Source organism: Xenopus laevis, chromosome 2L (assembly GCF_017654675.1).
Source record: "Xenopus laevis strain J_2021 chromosome 2L, Xenopus_laevis_v10.1, whole genome shotgun sequence".
Lineage (NCBI taxonomy): Eukaryota > Metazoa > Chordata > Amphibia > Anura > Pipidae > Xenopus > Xenopus laevis.
Window position 1 is genome coordinate 110,297,686 of NC_054373.1, and position 6,861 is coordinate 110,304,546.

Below are 6,861 nucleotides of genomic sequence, written 5' to 3' on the forward strand. Positions count from 1 at the left end.
TAGGTGCTTGCTCCAGTTATGAAATAGCATGGAAGGCTGTGAGTTAAAGTTCTCCAACTTAGAAAAGTTTTTTTTGTGTTTAGGGTGTGAGTTATAGTTCTCCAATTCTGTAAATCGGTATAGGGTACAAGGTTCTTCTCTGAGTGGATTATCAAGCTAATTTGTATGAAAAATGGGTTTCCAAAGGGATTTGCTGGGGCGTCCCCCACTCCCTCTTTTTTCTCAGCTGTAAATGCCCCCCAAAATAATTGGATTGATCTCACCAGATCCTGCGTTCCGGTCTTTCCTCGAAGGCACAGCCGGGCATAGACTTTTAGTTATAAACAGCCTATTCATGATTTCTCCACTTTGTAGGTAACTTTTTCCCGAAGATCCAAGATGGAGCCTGGTTCACTTCAGCGCGTGCGTTCTCCGAATCTCTTCATGATTTCCACTATTTTACAGTTTTTCACAGTCTTCACGATTTAACAGTTCACAAAGTACCAGCTGCAGATTTTCATGATTTTTCCGATATTGGAGCAAAAACACAGCACCGAGGTGAGATCACTCCTTAGGCTGGATCATTATTTTTTGTGTTTTCACCCCAATATCGAAAAAAAATTGAAAATCTGCATTTTTTCAAATTTTTCGGAATTCCCCCTAAAAACACCAAAAACTTTGGATTATTGCACGAAACCCAGCACAGATCAAAAAAATCTTTGGGACTTCTACCATTGACTTAAAAGGAAACTCGGCAGGTCTGAGATGCCAGATTTTCAGATTCTGACTTTTTACATCCTCTGGGTATAATAAATTCTGAAAAATCTGTGGTTTTTTTTTTTTTAAATTCAGATTTTATACTAAAAAAAAACAAATATTTCGGATTTTCGGCATTCGGAGTTTAGTAAATAATCCCTTTAGTGTTGCAGAAAATAACAAAACAACATTATAAGCCTGTCTAAAGCTTGAAATTGTATTTTACATCCAAATAAAAAAACATTTTTATCCCATAACCTGGGTAAGCCTGAAATAAATGCAATGATGAGAGAAATCGCCACAGAGCTCTGTAAAATGCAATATGTCAACCAGCATATAAATATTTATTATAAAGGGAAGAAAATCATCTTGTCACCAGCTATTTCCATAAAAAACTGTTTATCTTAAACCTATTTTAATCATCTATCTTCCTCCTTTCACTTCCTCTCATGTCAGTTCCCCAGCTTCCCATGCTACAGTGTTTAATTTTCATTGACTCTATCTCTCTGCACATAATTATAAATATATGCACTGTATTTGTGTGTGTTTTATGTACAGTATGTGTTTAAACTTGTGAATTATTAAAATTATATATATATATATATATATATATATATATATATATATATATATATATGCCTGTAAAGAAATATTGTATTCCATGACATAGTAATTCAATGACTTTTATTAAAGGATATGGCCTTTTAATATCAAACAGTACATTATTAATTATATACATATTTAGAAGCTTTTTTTGGCAGATAGGGAGGTAGAGGAATACAACTTTAAAGAACTATTTGGGGTACAGGATAGCAGGAATTCTCAGCAATAAACAGATTTTAATGCATTCATATGCACCCCCTTTACTTGCAATGAATAGTGCTGTTTATATTGTTGGTCGCACAAACATTTAACCTTCTTAGTGAATATCTGGTAAAATGGATGGGCAGCTGTCTTTTTGGGGTAAATACAGTACAAACATCAGCTTTGCACACTGTTCAGAGTGATGTTGGCCTATTCTATGCAGATTATCTCCATGTTTGTTTAGGTTTGTTGGAAGACAAATGAGCTCCACATAGTGCAACTGAACAGAGATCTGTGAGTTGACTGAGGCCATTGCAAGTCATGGGCGGCACAGACAATCAAATATGTGTGAGTCTGTCGATTTCATGAATATAGGCATGTTAAACTCTTGAAAAAAGTGATTTTGGAGTGCTGCCCATGACCTAAAAAATGTTGTGACCCATGCCAGTGAACATAGTGGGGCCTGCACTCAGCATATAAGTGATTTGATGAAGGTGCTGACGTCTAGTCTGATCATTGAAGACATTGCAAGACATTCACCTTGTCCTTGAGCCAATCCTGTTTCTGTATCTTTTTGTTTGGAATAACTGTTCTGCTGAAAGATGAACTGTCTACAAAAGTTAATTTTAAGCAGACTGGAACAGGCCTAAACCAACCTGAATGCACCTCAGACATAGGCAGTCATGAGTCTAGTTATCCTTGACCCGCACCTGGTCCTAACCCACCTCCTTCCAACCCAAACCAGGCCTGCTCTGTCCCCTCAATTTAAAGACCTGTGCCCGACCCACAGGGACATCATGAAAGGGGTGGAGCAGTTGCGAGTTTATAAATTCAGGGACCAAAATTTTTGGAAACGCACCGCAGTAATAGGCAGTGATGGGGAAAGCTGAGGCCATGAGCAATTGTGTAAAAGGGTCTGGTCAGGCATAGAGATGTGTGGCCAACAACAATCCTGAAAAGGAATTTGATGTGTCTACAAATGAGCTGCACATTTTTTTTTGCGTGGGGAAACTCTAGAAGTGTGTTGACATAAGCACATACAGTATATACAGTACAATACCCTTTTATAATGTGCACTGGGAGACTGCCATTCTCCTACCACACAGGGTGCCAGTCCCTGATTGCTTGTGTATATACACGCCTTGCACATGCCACATCTTTTTGCAGCATTTGCCATGACATCAGGACGCATAGACTGCTCTACGGGGCAGTTTTTTTTTCCTGTCTCTTGGCACTAATTCTCTATATATTTATATTTTTTCATTTATTTATTTTGATGTCCTTGCTGTGTGTACTTTTCTGGACTGTAAAACTGTACAAGGATGCGTTTCCTAGTAGCGCAATATAAAGTTATACATACATATGTTACGGTGCTGGAGCATGTTTATGATGTGCCACAATCTCAGCATTCAGGCCTCCTTGGTGCCCCTTTCAGTTTAAAAGCCCATTCCTTGCAATGTTTACCTGATTATATTGGTTCCTGTCGAACCTGTTATTCTGTAGCTGTATCCTGGTTTTTAACATCTGCTTCTGATGATTGTTGCCTTCCCTGACTATTGCCTGTCCTTGACTTTGCTTTTGTTGTCCCCTAATCTGAACACAATATTACTGGGAAGGTCACTGTCAGTTAGTGCTAGGCAGGTCCGGAACTAGGCACAAGAGGCATGTGCCTAGGGCGCAAAGCTTCTAAGTTGCCAAAGGCCTGCTGGGTTGCCTGGGGCAACTGGCAGGGGGTCCTCTGCTTCATAAGAAGGACAAGGTCAGTGGCTCAAAAGGCCAACTGAGAATCTGTGACAATGTTTCATTTTAGTCCCAGGTTAAAAAACAGCAAAACGTGGAATGGTGGAGGGGCAGTGTATTTATGCAAGGCACTGAATGGCACCATTAAATTACATTTTCCCGAGCTGTGTTTGGTACTTCATATATGATCATGTCTATTAAACCTATTCCCTCTATAATTTCTGGTTTTATTCTATTAATTCTTGTGTGTGAGAACATTTTAGTAGAAAAATAGTAAAATGTAAATTAAAAAAAGTGCCATATATGATAAAATATTGTTGCTTATAAAAATAAATCAACACTACCATCTAGTGGGTGCATTTGGCAAGAGCATTAGAAATTTAGCAGTAATTCTAAAAAAATGTTTTTTACAATATAACCATTTAAACAAAGCCATCATTTCACAAAAAAGAAAGCATAGGGAAAATGAAACATTATATAATTATGATATCCTCTGTGTGTACTCAAAACATGTTCTAGTCTCAACATTATTTGGAACTATCACCAGCTCAGAATTAAATTATATTTATGGTTTAAAGTCCTCTCATTCCAGATTTAGGCTAAGTTTGGCTGAATAATGTCTTTGTATTAAAGGGCATGTGAGAAATTACAATTCTGAAAACTAGAAGTTTTGAGTAGATTTTTAAAAAGGTTAAAAGCTTTGCTGGCTTGTGGTTTGGAGTAGAAAAATATAGCAGAATGTGTGCTTTTAAATATATGGTTTTCTGGGGTAAACTCTTTGCTTTTACTACACATAAACACATCTTCAGCTTTTACTACACATAAAATGCATACAGTATGTTGCTTTTCCAGTAGCTGAGTGACATTGGCATAACTACCGTGAGTGTGAAGGTTGTGATCCCACCAGCGCCAGCACCCCCTTGGGGGCCCACTGAAGCACTAAAAGGTAAATTGTCCAGGCTCGAGCTACAGTACATTAGCTATGACACTGCTGAGTGACAGTTAAAATAGATCACATGCTCCATTTAGTTTTAGTGCCCTACATGCCACATCCTTTGGCAATCCTATGCCTTTAGGTATCAAACTATTCAGTGGACTCATAGCATTCATATTTTCTTTATTTTTAAACAAATTTAGTATTATATTTAGTTTATTTGCAAATAAACTAGCAGATATGGATAGTATTATACATTGAAGGATTGCCCTCTAAGTGCTGTTGACTAATGTGCTTGTCTCCACCCGGCTTCCCTCCTCCTTTTTTAGACCCGCGTTGACACACCCACACCACAAAAGGGGCGGGCAGGTGTGTGCCTATAAAACCAGAAGCCAGCAGTCTAAGCAGGCAGAAGAGCTCAACCCGAACCCGCCCGCGACCCACAAACAGCCAGACGAGATCGCCTGAACCTGTCGGACCCGCAGCTATGCCCATGGGTCCCCTAGACTGAATCTGCCCACATTGTTCACCTGTTCACACTCATACAATCTGCTGAAGGGGCACCAGCACTGTGTCACTATGTTGTACATCTTAGAGTGGTCCTGATAGGTTTCCCTGTCTCTTGCTCTGTTCTGTCTTCCCTATGACTAATTTGTTTATTAATGACCTGGAGGTGGGCATTGAAAGTACTGTTTCTATTTTTTCAGATGATACTAAATTGTGCAGAACTATAGGTTCCATGCAGGATGCTGCCACTTTGCAGAGTGATTTGTCTTAGTTGGAAAACCGGGAAGCAAACTGGAAAATGAGGTTCAATGTTGATAAATGCAAGGTTATGCACTTTGGCAAAAATCATATAAATGCAAGTTATATACTAAATGGCAGTGTGTTGGGAGTTTCCTTAAATGAGAAGGATCTAGGGGTTTTTATAGATAACAAGTTGTCTAATTCTGGGCAGTGTCATTCTGTGGCTACTAAAGCAAATAAAGTTCTGTCTTGCATAAAAAGGGCATTAACTCAAGGGATGAAAACATAATTATGCCTCTTTATAGGTCCCTGGTGAGGCCTCATCTGGAGTATGCAGTGCAGTTTTGGACTCCAGTCCTTAAGAGGGATATAAATGAGCTGGAGAGAGTGCAGAGACGTGCAACTAAATTGGTTAGTGGGATGGAAGACTTAAATTATGAGGGTAGACTGTCAAGGTTGGGGTTGTTTTCTCTGGAAAAAAGGCGCTTGCGAGGGGACATGATTACACTTTACAAGTACATTAGAGGACATTATAGACAAATGGCAGGGGACCTTTTTGCCCATAAAGTGGATCACCATACCAGAGGCCACCCCTTTAGACTAGAAGAAAAGAACTTTTATTTGATGCAACGTAGGGGGTTCCTCACAGTCAGGACAGTGAGGTTGCGGAATGCACTGCCGGGTCATGTTGTGATGGCTGATTCAGTTAATGCCTTTAAGAATGGCTTGGATGATTTTTTGGACAGACATAATATCAAAGACTATTGTGATACTAAACTCTATAGTTAGTATAGGTATATATAATTTGTGTGAAAGTAGTGAGGGGTGTGTGTATGGATGCTGGGTTTTCATTTGGAGGGGTTGAACTTGATGGACTTTGTCTCTTTTTTCAACCCAATTTAACTATGTAACTATGTAACTATGCTCCCTGTGTGTACCATAATCTTTGCTTGTCCTACTCTGCCTGTGTGCACCACAATCTGTCTGCCCCATGCTACCTGTGTGTGCCATACTCTGCCTGCCCTATGCTACTTGTGTGTGCCATACTATGCCTGTCCTATTCTCCTTAGGTGTGCCATAATCTGCCTGCCCTTGGGTGTGCCATACTATGCCCTGCTCTACCTGTGTGTGCCATATTTTGCCTTCCCTATTCTCCCTGTGTCTGCCATACTCTGCCTGTGTGTGCCCTGCTCTACCTGTGGAACATAAGCCTGGTATTTGTGCTGGGGGTTTGTTAGCGTTTGAAAATTATTGTTTGGGTCCCTAATGTGTTTAATCATGTGCTGGGGGGTGCTGTGTTATCCACAGGGGACGAGGAGGCATATGGATTTAAGGTTAGGTCTTAAAGGAACAGTTCAGTATAAAAATAAAAACTGGATAAAATGATAGGCTGTGCAAAATAAAAAATGTTTCTAACATAGTTAGTTAGCCACAAATGTAAGTCTGGACTGAGCAGATATCTAACATAACAGAAAATAACTTCCTATTTTTCAGCGACTCTAAGGGGGGCCGCATGGGACACAACTGAGTTTGCAATTGATCCTTAGTATGCAGCTCAGATTAAAAAGCAACAGTTATGACCTATGTGGCCCCCCATCAAGTCACTGATTGGTCACTGCCAACCAATCAGTGGAAACCAGGAGAGCTGCAAAGCAGAAAGTAGTGTTCTGGCTATTATATTACACATCCAGTCACTCCAGCCTTTATACATTACATTTTTGCCTAACTAACTATATTATAAACATTTTTTATTTTGCACAGCCTATCTATTTATCCAGTTTTTATTTTTACACTGAACAATTCCTTTAATATTTTCCATATTAAAATCACATATGAATGATAAGTGACATCCCTGCAGTGAGCACCAACCAATTCGTTTTTTGGCGTGCTAGCACCGTTAA